This window comes from Herpailurus yagouaroundi, unplaced genomic scaffold (assembly GCF_014898765.1).
Source record: "Herpailurus yagouaroundi ecotype Mexico unplaced genomic scaffold, PumYag 141, whole genome shotgun sequence".
NCBI lineage: Eukaryota > Metazoa > Chordata > Mammalia > Carnivora > Felidae > Herpailurus > Herpailurus yagouaroundi.
Window position 1 is genome coordinate 40,141,646 of NW_024412396.1, and position 12,500 is coordinate 40,154,145.

General features: G+C 46.5%; 2 long non-coding RNA genes across 2 annotated transcripts; one reads left to right on the plus strand and one right to left on the minus strand.

The window, feature by feature from the left end:
- Positions 1–1,538: 1,538 nt before the first annotated feature.
- Positions 1,539–7,635, minus strand: LOC121031301 (uncharacterized). Its single transcript, XR_005790658.1, has 2 exons — positions 7,524–7,635; positions 1,539–1,903 (listed from the first exon to the last, which is right to left on the minus strand). It is a non-coding gene; the product is annotated as an uncharacterized LOC121031301 (long non-coding RNA).
- Positions 7,636–7,772: 137 nt separating this feature from the next.
- On the plus strand, positions 7,773–9,216 carry LOC121031300 (uncharacterized). Its single transcript, XR_005790657.1, has 3 exons — positions 7,773–7,878; positions 8,695–8,830; positions 9,036–9,216. It is a non-coding gene; the product is annotated as an uncharacterized LOC121031300 (long non-coding RNA).
- The last annotated feature ends 3,284 nt before the right edge of the window (positions 9,217–12,500 follow it).

Consider the following 12,500-nt stretch of genomic DNA (forward strand, 5'->3'; position numbering starts at 1 on the left):
GTCCGGCTTCAACTCCTGGCCTGTGAGTTCAAGCCCCATGTCAGGCTCTGTGCTGACAGCTCGGAGCCTGGAGCCTGTTTTGGATTCTGTGTCTCCCTCTCTCTCTCTCCCTCTTTCTCTCTCTCTCTCTCTCTCTCTCTCTCTCTGCCCTTCCCCAATTGTGCTCTGTCTCTGTCTCTCTGTCTCTCTCTCTCAAAAATAAATAAATAAATAAATAAATAAACATTAAAAAATTTTTTAATTTTTATTTTTGAGACAGAGAGAGACAGAGCATGAACAGGGGAGGGGCAGAGAGAGAGGGAGACACAGAATCTGAAACAGGCTCCAGGCTCCGAGCTGTCAGCCCAGAGCCCGACGCGGGGCTCAAACTCACGGACGGTGAGATCATGACCTGAGCCGAAGTCGGACGCTCAACCGACCAAGCCACCCAGGCGCCCCTAAGTTTTTTTTTTTTTAAAGAATATTGTAAATACTGTCAAATGGACACCAAAAAGCCACTTTTCCTGGCAGGTGGGTCACTCCTTCTCTTAATAGGCAACCTTGGGCTGCAAGAAGTCTGATAAACTATGCTACATGCACGCCATAAAGCAACCCAGAAGACCCTTGCACTGGCCAAAGAGGCAATCCTTACCTTTTAATTCTTAACGTTTCAAATGGATTCAACCCACATGTAACGAGCTAACACTGCCCGGATGCACAAGGACAGTGAAAAATAAGTTCTAGATCTGCTGGGGAGAAGGGCATTTGCAAACCAAAGAGCATAGGGCTCATGCTCCATTCCGTCAGCACACGTTGGCTGGACACACACACAACCCGCTGCGTACTGTGCTGGGGATAAGACATGTGGAGACAAGACGGGGCAGGCCCTGCCCTCAGGGAGCTTGCAGCATATGGTGGAGTCAGACACAAAGCAAATCATTCTTGCACCAGCTAGGACGGAAAAACGGGGAGTGGAAAGAGCGTTCCTCAGTTTAGGCCAACCCCAGAGTTTTGAGACGGGCAGGGCCCCCCCTTGACTTCTTTTCCAACGCCCCTTCAGGTTTTCCCTGGAGCCACCTGGGAGCCTCAGCCTTCTTCCCTGGTTATCTTTCTATCTGTCCCCTCCTTTTCCTCACTGGCTCGGGGCAGGTGGAGGCCCAGGCCTGGGTTGCGAGGTGGAACAGCTGGAGCCACGGTGGTACCTCAGGTTCCTCCACTGCTACCTGACACCAGCCTCCCAGGCCTGGGAGAGCTGCTTGGGTCACCGGTGAGAGTGGGAGCTATAACGTGAGGGGAGCTCAGCCGTCACCCACTCCGGTTTCCAGGGAGGGCGGGCTCAGGCCACAGCATCTGCTTGGGGCCCTGCTTATCAGAGCCAACTCCGGCTCGCCCTTCCTGACACACAGGAAAGCGGCTATCTGATAAGACTGGATGGCACCTAGCTGTCAGCCACTTAGTGTGGCAGCCCTCCCAGGAATATTTGCATATTAGATGACACCACGTTGAGGGCTTTGCTTAATGCAAAGGAGCGAATTGCTAATTATAGAGGTCGTGTAGGCTGGCTGGTGGGAAGATTTTATTTGGGTGGATCACAGGGGACCTTCCCATTTTGGCAACAGTCTAGTTCCTTTAGGATGGTGGGCTCCATGATCTCTGCCCTTATTTGATTGTTGTTTTAACTGTGAGGAATCCGCAAAAATGACACATTTGCTCAAGTGTGGGAACCCATCATGTTCCGCGCCCTCCTATGCACCAAACACCTTCCCAACCAGCTGTCCTCTGCGCCTTTTCAAAGGTCCTCTCCATTGTGACAGTGGACCCACGGGGTGCGTAATGTAGCGTTGCCACACTGAGATAACCATACCCACAGAGTCACAATTATGTAAGCGTGGTGGGTTAGTTTTCAACTTCTGGAATCAATCGACTGTGAAAGAGAAAGATGGAATTAAATGCTATCAACTGCAACAATATAAATGTAGAAATACAGCTGGCAGAAGTTGGGGTCCGAAGGGGACATCTCTGTGGAAAGCCAGGTGATGAACGCATTTCACTGAGCAAGGAGACTGCGGAACATGGACCCAACCAAAAACCAAGCGAGCTTTAAGCACGCTGTTTAAAGTTACAATGATAAGGGTGCCTGGGAGGCTCCGTTGGTTGAGCGTCTGACCCTTGATTTTGGCTTAAAAACACGTGACTAAATTTACCATCTTAACTACTGTTAATGTACCGTCCAGCAGTGTTAACCATATTCACATTTGTGAATTGGTTAGATTTGTGCAACAAATCCCTAGAGCTTTTTCGTCTTGCAGAACTAACTCTATAATCATCGAACAACTCGTTATTTCTCCCGCCCCACAGCCCCTGGCAACCACCATGCTACTTTCTGTATCTATGAATTTCACTTAACTTTAGATACCGCATATAAATGGAAGCATGCAACATTTGTCTCATTTCACTTGGCATAATGTCTTTAAGGTCCATCCACATTGTATCATGTAACATGATTTCCTTCTTCTTTAGAGGTTGAATAATACTCCATTGTGTATATAGACCACATTTTCTTTTCTTTCTTTCTTTTTTTTTTTTTGTTTTTAGACCACATTTTCTTTATCCATTTTTCTATGGATGAACAGTTGAGCTGTTTCCACCTCTTGGGTATTGCAAATAATGTTGCAATGAATATGCATGCAAGCTTAATTTATATTTTAAAAAAGGACACCCCAAATAGATGCGGAAACTATGGCCAGAAAAGGCCCAGAATTTGTTTCAAGTCCCTCCTGGGCCAGAGCAAGCCCAGGGCTTCCTGCCTTCACCCTCCTGACAGCTGGGGAGTTGGTCAAGGTCTGACTTCTGGGGATGGTCTGTAAGCTGGAGGAAGCGTGAAGCGGAGTCATGGAATAGCATGGAAAGTGCACAGAAAGGAGCCAACTTGGCATAAGCCTGGCATGTAGTCCACTTTGCCATCCATCCACCTCTGCTGGTGCTCTTGCAGCCCTGCCTGAATCTACCCAGTGCCCTGGCCTGGCTTCTGGTAGCTGGGCAAAGCTGTGATCTGAGTTCAGTGGGAAGACAAGTCTCCACCTGATTAACTGTCTGCCTTTCCCACCAGCTCATTTTCTCCTTTTGGTCTTGGGCCTGTGCCTTGCTGTTAATTTGCAGGGCTCATTTAGGTCTCTTCTGGGTTATCAGGACTCTTTCACCTAGTCCCTGACTGTCCTGCTAGCCCAGATCCCTTTCTAGGCTGGAGGCTGTGGGTGGGGCCATGTCACTCTGCTGGCTAGCTTGGATGGTTTCCTACTGTGTTAGGTGACAGATTGTTCTTGGACAGGAAATTATTTAAGTTCAGCTTTTCCTCTGATGATCTGCAAAGCATTCAGTCAACACATGTGGAACTGAAAACCCTTAGGGACCTGACCATTAATGGGGTCCTCAGGCATAGCATGAGATACTTTCCATAGTGGGGGAAGAGTCGTGGGATATGGGGTCTCCCATATCATGGGGGGAGGGTGTTCCCTATGGGTCTATTGCGAGGTGTGGAAGTTATTTCCTTCCTCACTGGATTGTGGCTTTGGAGCCACCTGGTAGCCTCAGATGACCTTTTATGAGGTTCTTTTCAGAAGCAGTGGCTCTCAGGGGGAGAGGCTAGGTGACAGTTGCCAGAGTTCAGGCAACTGATGTCTGTGTCTAGGAAGGAGGCTGACACCAGGGGTCTTCCTCATTTCCCAATTCTGCGCCATCTGCCTTTCCTGACGTAGATCGTTCACTGGGATGTTCCATTCCAAGTTATCCTGCCTTTTTCCCTTCCAAGCCCTGGAGGTGCATGGAGGAAGGATGTTCTCTAAGACTTAGTATCTAGCCCATAGCCACTAGCCAGAGGTGGCCATAGAAATGTAATCTCATTTCAATTAAATAAAATCAAAAATTCAATTTCTCAGTTGCACTAGCCACACCGTAAGTGCTCAGTAGCCCTATGTGGCTCCCATAATGGGAATTGCAGATACAGAACACTTCCATGAATACAGAAAGGTCTTTTGGACAGCACTGCCCTAGGTCTCCTCTCGCTTTCTTCCTCTATGATTCTGATCCGGAGTGACTGGTAGCTGCCGCTCCCTTATCCTGGGGCCTCCAGAGCATGCTGCCTACTGAGAATTCAAAAGCAGAGAATGAGCAGTGTAGAAATGCCTTCAATTCCCACCCAATATTGAGTCCAGGGCAGCCTTAGGCTCTGAGATTTTGCTCTTCCTGAGGATGACACCTACTGTGTCCTTGCTCTACAGTCCTACGGTCCTGAAGCTGCCACCCAAGCCCTTTAAGTGAGTTCTGGCCTGCAGCAAGGATTCTGTTCTGCTCATCACCAAATCCATTTCTTGAATTTTCCATGGTATAAAGGCATACCAGCGTAACCCAGTCTTCTGAGCTAGACCCTGCTCCTGAAACACCTACATCCCTTTGGATGTTTATCCAGTTACTAACCCTGCTGCAGTGTCCTGTGATAGATACCTGTTGTCCCTACACAAGCCTTCCCAGCAATTAACCATTTGTTTTCCTATGAAAAGAATCTAGCTGTTACGGATGGGAAGAAGTGGGGACATGTCTCAACCTGTGAAGTCCATAACAGGGAATGGGGTTTTCCAGAACAATGTAGCACAGCCTTGCCTTCTCCCACATACTGTCCTTTCAGCCTTTTGGGGGCACCCCAAACAGCACAGGTATTCCCCACAGGACAGCCAACTTTGGGACTCTGTCAGTGAACCTCTTTTACCTCTTTTGTCAGGGATCCCAACAAGGGGGTATGAAGAGGGAATAGGAGGGAAACTTCTACTCTTTCCACTGGGGTTGATAACCTCAGAGAATGTGAATCTCAGGCCCTGGACAGCCATTTCCCTGCCTTGCCTTGAGAGCCAGCCTATAAAGTGGTTCTTAGTAAGAGTAGAAAAAGGGAGAGAAAACAGAGCCGTAAAATAATATCAGAGCCCCTAGAGGCAGCTGTGCCCTGACGATCTTGCAAGCTAACGTACTTCCATCCCTGGATTTTCTAGTTCTAAGAGACAAAGCCCCTTCCACTTAAGTTAGTGTTGAGTCTCTGTCACTTGCAACCAAAAGAATTCTTACTAATACAGAGTCATTAGGTCTGAATATCTGGGAGGAAGAAGTCTCTGCCTGATGATCAAGTTCAGGTCTTGGCCAAGACACCTGAAAAGAATGACCAGACTGCAATACCAGTGCACCCGAGATGGCTCACCCGAGATGTGCCAGCGTCACACACAGACCAATCCTGACCATAGGTTCGCCTTCCCAGCACTGTCTTCTGCTCCTCATATTTCCTCTCCTCTTCAGCCCCCCGAAATCCTCTCTGTCTCTCAAAACTCTAGTTAGAAGCCTCCTCCTCCAAGAAGTCTTTCCTCATTACTCTAGCCTCTAGCATGCATAAGTTCTCTGCTCTCTGGCTTTTAGTGCCGTGTAGAATTATCAAAAAAATAGCGAACTTATACCGTGTCTGCTTCCATTGTCTACAATGGCATTTTAAAGATCTTACTGTTAAACGTCTGCAGTTTATCCCCTCTCCCACCTGGTTGAGGTCAGAGATGGGGTCTGATGCTTTTATGTCCTTGACAGGAGCCAACATAATGCCTGGCACATTAACAGAACTGCCATGAATGTGGATTAGAAACCTGTGGGAACAAGTGTGGGAGCTATAGGAGTCAGGTCTGTGTGCAGCTCTTCTCAGTGGGAAATAAACATCCACTCATGTGCCGGCGGGTCGGGGGTGCATCCCCGTAGTAAGTTCTGCGGTCTCCTCACATCAGGGAGGGAGGATGGAGGGAAAGGAGGAGGAAGTGAGAATGTAGATCTTTGCTTAATGGCTGAGACCTCCCAGGGAAGGGTCCCTAGGACATATGGGCTAGTGGAGAATAGAAGTGACTCTGTGCCTCAGACTTCTCTCAACTTCTCTCTCCTGGGGGAGGAGAGCAGACCCAGAGGGTGGGTGCAGGTGAGGAAGGGCACATGCGGAATTGAGTCCTCTCTGGAAACGCCTTCAGAATTGGCTCAGGGGCCACATGGAAGAAACTAGTGTCCTCACCCCACTGTCATTCCTCATTCTGTCATAGCTCCATTTTAATGCAGCTAGAGATTACATTTTCCACCAGACTTGAGTTTGAATGGCATTTGGCTATTTCCCAAACATCCTACCCCAACATTTGAGGCCCAGTATTTGCCAATACTGAAGGCATTAAAGTAATTTAAAGGCTTTTTGAGTGATGAGACGATTTTCAACATAAGCACATATCCTTATTCTTTAAAAGCCAACACTATTTGAATATGTCTCTTCTGGGTCATTTGTAAAAAGGGAGAGAATCTCTTTCCTCTGTTCAGCTGTGGTAATAGTCCCATCTAAGAACACAGAAGATACCACACAGTTAGGCCCTCGACTATTCTCTAATTGTCTTCTGGCTCTTCTCTTTAAAAAATATTTTTTAAAAATGTTTGTTTATTTTTGAGAGAGACCGAGACAGAGCATGAGTGGGGGAGGGTCAGAGAGAGAGAGGCAGACACAGAATCTGAAGCAGACTCCAGGCTCTGAGCTGTCAGCACAGAGCCTGACATGGGGCTCAAACTCACGAGCCGTGAGCTCATGACCTGAGTTGAAGTGAGATGCTTACCCAACTGAGCCACCCAGGTGCCCCTGAGAGCCAGGCGTGCTGCGGTCAGGAGAAGATCAGTGTCCCAACTCACACAGTCAGGCAGAGAGCAAATTCAACCTTTCTTCATTTCTGTGTTCTGTGCAAGCCCTCAAAGAATTGAAGGATGCCCACCTAATCCACAATCCACTCTACTCAGTTGACCCACTCAAATGCTAGTCTCTTCTGGAAACACTCTCATCATAGACACACCCAGAAATAATGTTTAACCAGATGTCTGGGCATCATATGATCCAGTCAAGGTGACCTATAGCCTTAACTATCACACACCCTAACACTTATTAAACATATCCCGGGCAGGTGCTAAGTTCTTTACTGGTTTTATTTCATTCTTAGAGATATATATGAAAATTGCATAAAGAAAAAATACTTAGGTGACTTCTAGGGTCTCTTTCTTTTTTAAAATTTTATTTTAGAGAGAGATTGAGAGAGAGAGAGAGAGAGAGAGAGAGAGAGCGTGAGTGGGGGAAAGGGGGAGAGGGGCAGAGGAAGAAAGAGAGAGAATCCCAAGCAGGCTCCATGTTGAGCATGGAAGCTGACATGGGACTTGATCCCATAACCCTGGGATCATGACCTGAGCTGAAATCAAGAGTCAGAGGCTCAACCGACTGAGTCACACAGGCACCCCTAGGGTCTCTTCCAGTTGTAAGATTCTTTGACTTGAAATGGCATTAGGGAAACTAGGATGCTGAGGTGGGGCTTGGGAACCTAACACTTAGAAGCAAAAATACAAATAACATTATAAGCTACCTCTTTCTGTGGACTAGGAACCATGTGTTCCTTACAAATTGTTTTCTCACTTATTCCTGGAAAACACCCTATGAGATAGGTATTACTACTCACCCCGTTTTCAGATGAGGAAACTGAGACAATGAGAGATTAAATGGCTTGACCAAACAGCAGTATTCAGGCATGTTGACTCCAAAACATGTGCTCTTAACCACCATGCTTCCAGAGAGACTGCAAAACCCTCCTTATCTGGTCTGGATGCCCGAGAATGTGCCTTTCCACGAGGTCACAGGGATGTAGGTGAGCTGGGGGAGGGAGCCGGCAGGAGTGTTGTCATAGGAACAGCAAATTCCACTGTGAGGACTGGTAGCGTGCAGGCAGCTGGGCTGAGGAAGGTTCTGGAAATAATTCTGCAGGAGTCTCTGAGCCCAGGAGGAAGCCGACTCTCTACTCCCTCCAGCAGGACTTGGTAAACCGCAGCTTTGCTTCCTGTCTCTCCAGGAGCAGGCAGGACAGGGTGTTCTCTGAGTTCTATTCCTGGGGGATAGGCGGCAGAGCCATGATTAGGACTACAGAGTCTGTGCTTGCCAGGTCCTGCCTTACCTTTCAGAGCCAGCTAGCTTGAGAGGTCACCAGTATTTAGAGACTTTTGCTCCCCCCCGCCCCCCATCATCTTATGACCTTGAACACATTCTTCCTTTTCTCCCAATCACTCGATACACCAGCCCCTGGAACAGGTCTGTAATTTACTTGTGAGCCTAGCAGGCTTTCCAGTCAGTTGCAAGGCAATTCACAGCAGTTTGGTTCAGAAGAGCAGGGAGGGGACGTTTCTTTCCTTGGGTTTAATTTACTCAAGTTGCTCCCATCTGTTGGAGTCTGATTGCTCCTTGGGAGCCAGGTAAGGTATTTTGGTTGTACAAGTTTCAGCTGCAAAGGGGCCTGGGAACCTGTCCTGGGTCTGCTGCTAAGAGCTACATAACCTGGGGCATGTGACTTGACCTGACGCTTGATGTTCTCACCTGTAAAATGGGAGAGAACTATTGCCTCAAAGGATGGTTGGGAGGATGGAATGAGAATACTCACGGAGCACTTGGCACTGCTCCTGGCACAATGCTACCCCCCTAATCTTCCTAGCAGGCTGAGGACAACCACAGGCCTCAGGTAAGGGTATTTGGATTATGGAGTCAGGGGGTAGGAAGCCAGATTTTTCTCCCTAGTCAATCAAGCTTGGAGGTGAAGAGGAAAGAGAGCTAGTCGCTGAATGATCCAGTTTGGGATTCCTTAGGATGACAGAATCCAAGGTTTTCAGGACTGGAAGAAGCCCTGACAACCCTCTCGGGCTGAGAAGAGTGCAGTCATGTAGCAGGAGGGTGAAGAGGACAGCGAGCCAGGGTGGTCTCCACAAAGCACCGCCTGTGAAGGTAGGCGAGGTTTCCATGGGGTCGGGGGGGGGGGGGTGGGGGCTGGCAGCCACGAATAAGATAGGACTGCGTGGGCTCTGTGAGCCTTCCACCCCTGGATCAGTTCCTCATTTCTCCTGGGGGAGATGCTGGTGACTTAGGAAAATAGAGGGGACTGGGTCCCAGTTGCCCTAATCTGGTTATAACCAACCCATGTTTCCTGCAGGGGCTGGCACAGAAGACAGAGTATGCTGACCTGGGCCCCACTGGTTTCTTGGAACAACTGCTCTGTACTCTTTGGGCAAGATGGAGAAGCCAGGGCTGAGTCTACCGACAGGCCCCTGTCTAGAAGGAAAACATCAACAACCAAAATTACAGTTAGGAAGAACTGCTTCCATCTGCAAGTAACTGGGCAATTACCTCCTAATTAAGCTCTCATTAATTTGTTTTCCGAGCATTACAGTATCGTAGGTGCACCCCGCCCCACTTGTCACTGAGGTGTTGAGGATGAAGCATTTCACATGAATCAAGGTGGAACTCTTTCATCTGATTACATGTCATAGCCTGATTTGTTCCAACATCGTGAGGTCTTAAGAGTCATACCTTTTTATCTTTGGAGCATTGGATTTGCAGGGTTTCTTCTATTTCAAGTCCTGGGTTTGGGGAAGGAGGGGAGGAAGAGGAAGGACCAGGAGGGGAAGAGACAAAAGGTAGAATTCAGATCACTTTTCCCACATGTGGTCTATACATCTGAATCACTTGCTATTAAAATGCAGACTCCTAGGGGTGGCTTCAGTCTTGCGTTAGAAAGTTCCCAGATGATTCTTATGAATGCCCAGGTCTGAAAATCTCAGCTAGAAGCAGACAGTCCTATGGGATATTAACACAGATAAAGAAGTACACAGACAACTCACAACACCATTTCAGCTAATAGTTTCTGAACCCACCCCAGAAAATCTTTCACTTTAGCATTAAGCTGGGGAAAGCTTGACTGTTCCATGTTTATACCTCATCCATCTTACAGGTGATGGTGCAAATAGAAAAACATCTGGCACAAAGGCGGAAAATCCAAGAAAGGACAGTGTGTAAATCAACCCCTAGACCCTTAAAGGCTGATATCTTAGTGCCAGCTCTCTGGTCTCAGATGTCGTAAATGCTGACTTACAGCTCCTTTATCTGCCGATAAAGAAGGTGGACATAAGTGGATCTCCAGAAATGGTTCGCAAGCAGCTCCCAGGTTCTTGAAAAACCACAAGTGATTGGCAAATGTTTCTGTTGCAGACACAAACTCAAACAAACAGCTCATTTCCTTCAAGAGCTCTTCACAGCAGTGGCTGGGAGCCTGAAGGTGGGGGGGGGGGGGTAGTCTTCCTCTCCCTTCCCCCACACCTTCTTCCCCTTTCTGATGTCAGATTTTTTTCTGACAACACGGGGTTTAGACTTGGGGAAAGAAGCAATTAATAAAGAACTTCAGGACAGGGATTTCAGTTCTCCCCCCTACCCAACCCCCAGGCCTTTGCCCTCTCAGAGTGAGTTACAGACCTTCCATTTTATTCATTTCAGGAAGCCTGGGGGCCACAAGGCTCTGAATCACTGTCTTGTAAGGGCATTGTGTTACGTTGAACTTCATTCAGTGTTCTCCGAGAAAATACAGAGCTGGGTCCTGCCTACCAAAGATTCTTGCAATCTGATAGAATTCTGATAGATTCTGATAGATTCTGATTACAGGCAGTCTGGTAATTTTGAAACAGGTGGTAGGAGTTCACACTTTTTAAAATAAAAATAACAGTTTTGTTGAGATATATTGCACATACCACACAGTTCACCCACTTAAAGTATACAATTTAATGGGTTTTTTTTTTTTTTGGTCTAATCACTATTTTTAGTGTCTATAGCACTCCTAAAAGAAATGCCAAACCCGTTAGCAACCATTCCCCATCTTTTTCCAACTTCCCTCCACCCCTACCCCAGCTCTAAGGCAGCCACGAATCTACTTTCTGTCTGTATAGATTTGCTTATTTTGAACAGTTCATATAAATGGAATTGTACGTATATGGGTTTTGGTGGCTGGCTTCTTTCACTTAGCGTAATGATTTCAAAGTTCGTTCATGTTGTAGCACCAACCACTACCTCATTCCTTTTTATGACTGAATAATATTCCATTGTACAGATACACATTTTATCCATTCATCATCAACTGATGGACATTTGGGTTGTGCCTACCTTCTGGCTATTGAGTAGTGCTTCTATAAATATTCGTGTGCAAGGTTTTGTATGGACACACTTGGGTACATACAGTAAAACCTTGGATTGCGAGTAACTTGTTCTGCCAGTGTGCTGCAAGATGAGCAAACATTTCTAATAAATTTTAACTTGATAAACAAGCCATGTCTTGCAATATGAGCAGTACGTGACGCCCAACGTCACATGATCACAACTGAGCCAATGGTTCTTGAAATTCGCTTTGATATACAAGTGCTTTTGATTACAAGCAGGTTTCTGGAACAAATTATGCTCGCAAACCAAGGTTTTACTTGTATATACCTAGGAGTGGAATTGCTGAGTCATGGGTTCACTGTTTGATCTTTTATGTATGAGAGTTCTAATTTCTCCATATCCTCATTAACCCTAATTATTATATGTGTTTTTGATTTTAGCCATTCTAATGGGTATTTAGTGAAATTTCATTTAAAAAAGTTTCTTTTAAAGACTTTATTTTTTTATGTGATCTCTGTACCCAACTCGGGGCTCAAACTCATGACCCCAATATCAAGAGTTGCACGCTCCACTGGCTGAACCAGCCAGGTGCCCCTTAAAATTTTTTTAATGTTTATTATTTTTTTTTCAACGTTTTTATTTATTTTTGGGACAGAGAGAGACAGAGCATGAACGGGGGAGGGGCAGAGAGAGAGGGAGACACAGAATCGGAAACAGGCTCCAGGCTCTGAGCCATCAGCCCAGAGCCTGACGCGGGGCTCAAACTCACTGACCGTGAGATCGTGACCTGGCTGAAGTCGGACGCTTAACCGACTGTGCCACCCAGGCGCCCCAAATGTTTATTTTTTTAAGCAAGGTCTACACCCAATGTGGGGCTTTGATTCACTACCGGAGAGATCAAGAGTTGGCTCACGGACTGAGCTACCCAGGCGCCCCTCATTGTTTTTTTTATTCCATTTCCATGGTGGTTAATGTTGTTGAGTAGCTTTTCATGCACTTATTGGCCATTTCTATATCTTTTTTGGAGAAATGTCGATTTGATTTTTTGCCCATTTTTATTTTACTTAAATGAGAGAGAGAGAGAGAGAGAGAGAGCATGCATGTGCACTGGAGCAGGGAAGGGGCAGAGAGAGAGGGAGAGAGAGCAAATCCCAAATAGGCTCTGCACTGTCAGTGCAGAGACCAACTAGGGGCTCAATCTCACACATGAGATCATGACATGAGCCGAAATCAACAGATGCTTAACCAACTGAGCCACCCAAGTGCCCCTTGCCCATTTTTAAATTGTTTTTTTTTGTTGTTGTTGAGTTGTAGGAATTCTTTATATATTCTAGGTAAATCTCTTATCAGACAAGTGATTTGCAACAATTTCCTCTCATTTTTTGGATTGTCTTTTTACTTTCTTTTTTTTTTTTTAATTTTTTTTTTCAACGTTTATTTATTTTTGGGACAGAGAGAGACAGAGCATGAACGG